We start from the raw sequence: 2,932 nt of genomic DNA, 5'->3' as shown, positions 1-2,932 counted from the left end.
AAAATCTTTTCAATAAACCTGAGTGCTCAATATAATTAATTTGCTGTCTTTCAAATTGCTGTTACTGTATTTGGAGTTGTTATTCAATGACGCTGGTTTTTAATACACGCGTCTATATTTTATATATATATATTCTTTCTTCCTTATGATCCATTTTACAAACCATCAAGCCCATAAACAGTAATCGATTTTTCCTATTACTGTACAGTTTCGTCTTTGTACCATACTAAGTAAGTATAATATATTATGATAGCATAGTTATAGATATACACATTGTACTTCACCATTGAAATATTTCAGACAATTTAAAACAATGCAAATAATTTCATTTGCTTTTCGTCATAATTATAATCATTTTTTGTAGGCACAACAAACAGTTTAACTAGTATATTATTTACTGTAATATATAAAGTACCGTAAAACATTTTGTGTGTATATTAATAAGATATGTAAAACAAATTGATTTATTATTACAGTCTAATCCAAATACGTTTCCAAGCTATCTCGAACGTACGGCAAAACCAACCTTTATTCTGTTTATTCGTTGTTTTAATTATTTCTTTAGATATTTATTTTACTAAAATAATGTGTCTTTATATGCAATTGAGGTTTGTAAAATGTAAATTCGTTGTATTTTGGGAAAAATTAAAAAAACTAGGTTGTTTTACTTTAGAAACTTAACTACTAAAGTTATAAAATTGATTACAAGGCAATTTAAGGGTATATGCAATTTTTTTATTTATTCGTTTACTGATTGGTGAGAGAACTGTGTGCAAAAATCAAACAATTTTTAAAAATGTTTTGTAGACCTATTTGAGTTTTCGTTTTTAGTGTGTTTTATGTGAATACGCCTATATATTTTCGATCGAACTCCGGCTTAATGAAATCAAAACGTATGCCTAATTTAATTTTGAAATAAACAGCGTTCGAGAAAGCTCGTTACCCCCAGCAGATTAAAAAAAAAGTTCATTTAAAAATTAGTACACAACATTAGCTTGTCAATGTAACGCACTAACTCAATCTTGTTGATATTTAATAACGTAAAGCAACGGAATTGCACCATCAATTCAACTAGAGTGAAGGATTCGCCCTTCGTCTTTTGTACTCTAAATTGATTTCGCGCTGAAATAGTATTCAATGAAACCTCATCAATGTAATGCCACTCGACAACAGACGAAATTTAATTCAACGGAAACTGTTATATATAAAGTGGATATGTTATGAGCATGTTCGTGTTTGCAATTTGGTCGAGGTATCCACCAATAGAAAAGCTATCACTCATTTATATTACGGTACACTGACGTCTCGCATTGTCTATTTAACCGAGTCACGTGTATTTTGTATATTTTCCTTAATAATTCTGTGTTTTTAAATTTGTAGTGGGATTATTTTCATCTTTACAAAATTCAGTTTCTCAACTACTAATGTTTTATTATATATAGGCCTATATATATTTTTTATTATATATATAGGCCTATATATATATAAATATATTTGTATACATACAGTATATAATCCGATGTAGTTGTTTCCACGCATGTTTCATAAATAGGCCTAAGACATGTGTATATACTGTACACTGTATATATATATATATACAATTATGTCGTATGTAACGCATAATAAAAAGTTGTGGAACGAAAGCTCACATGAGATGCAGCCCTAAATGTTACAGCTTCAAAGTAAATTAAAAGTTAAGTAGGTCCTACACTTTGAGTATAGGAATTTCGGGCTAGGCCCCTGGACACTCATTACAACCACTGTGCAGCGTCACTCATGAGGTTAATTGAGTACCGTACCCCGGGAGACAATCATCCGCTCAAGAGCATGGGCCATGTTGTATTGGGACCAAGGTTGTTTCAATAGTGGAAATTATTTAAAACAAAAAATTGTATTCAGTTTTACACATCAAGGATATGTCAAACAGTGAACTTAATCACTCTTCAAAGGGGGCAATCCCGTCACAGGACTAACATGCACACTATGAGGCTTAGGGAGTGGAGTAGTTTAGGTCGTGAGACAAAAATCCTGTTACCGTGACAGGAATTGAACCCAAGACCCCGGGATTGGAAAGAAAACATCGTAACCACCAAGTCATCTTCACACGTAGGCTTGTATTCCATGTGTCCAAAATCACAGTGGAAGATCCGTATTCAACCAGACGTCTGCAGGTTACAGTTGAAGGTACATTTTTAAGTGTAGGTTGACTGTGGCATTAGCGTCGGATGGCCGAGCGGGTTGATTGGCCGAGCGGTGAAGGCAGGGTCACCGCCACCTACAGCCATAATACCGGCGCTGGTTCGACGCCACGCTCGCCTGTGGTTCTGGTGGTGGAACAGGTCTTCTCGGGTAAGGACTATAAACCGTTGGCCACTGAGTACACAATTGACTCATGTGCGCTTTAAAGAACCCGGTACATCTTTCAAGACGAGTAGGAAGTGTATACCCCGGTGTACACTGGTCCATACAACCCCGGTTACCCTGCGCTTACTGACCACTAGGTCCTTTGCAGGATGCACCTATGTAAACGTAAACGTAAACATCAAAGAAAGTGTTGGCGTATTTACATAAATACAAATTATAATAACACAAATACTTCAAATAAGACAGTTATCAACTAAGGCTTCATGCACACTCGTTCTACGACAGAACTAACATATGTTGAGTTATGATATTAGTAATAATTATATATACACCGTATGGCTTAATGTACATTTTTCGTCAGTATTAAGCCTCTACTTGCGATTTTTAACAAATTACGAAGTCTTATAAGTTGCAGCATGTTGGTGTCTGATCATCTATAATTTCTTTCTACTCAATCTTCATATTCAACGCATAAATATGTGCATTATATATATACACATATATAATTTTATTTCATATTATATTTTATATATAAGGCCTACCGTACAAAGGCCTAATGTATATTATA

The 2,932-nt window shown here is 34.0% G+C and overlaps 1 long non-coding RNA gene across 1 annotated transcript in view; it reads left to right on the top strand.

Annotated features, from left to right (window-relative positions):
* The first annotated feature begins 2,091 nt into the window (after positions 1–2,091).
* Positions 2,092–2,932, top strand: part of LOC117108692 — a 21,243-nt gene continuing 20,402 nt past the window's right edge. Inside the window, exon 1 of the long non-coding RNA XR_004445399.1 lies at positions 2,092–2,184. This is a non-coding gene — a long non-coding RNA (uncharacterized LOC117108692). The remainder of the gene's footprint in view (positions 2,185–2,932) is intronic.

The sequence above is a fragment of the Anneissia japonica genome, unplaced genomic scaffold (assembly GCF_011630105.1).
Source record: "Anneissia japonica isolate Jap-2015-1 unplaced genomic scaffold, ASM1163010v1 scaffold1587_len1432017_cov164, whole genome shotgun sequence".
Taxonomy (NCBI): Eukaryota; Metazoa; Echinodermata; class Crinoidea; order Comatulida; family Comatulidae; genus Anneissia; species Anneissia japonica.
The sequence above is the reverse complement of the archived record's forward strand: the minus strand, read 5'-3'. Positions and strand labels throughout refer to the sequence as shown.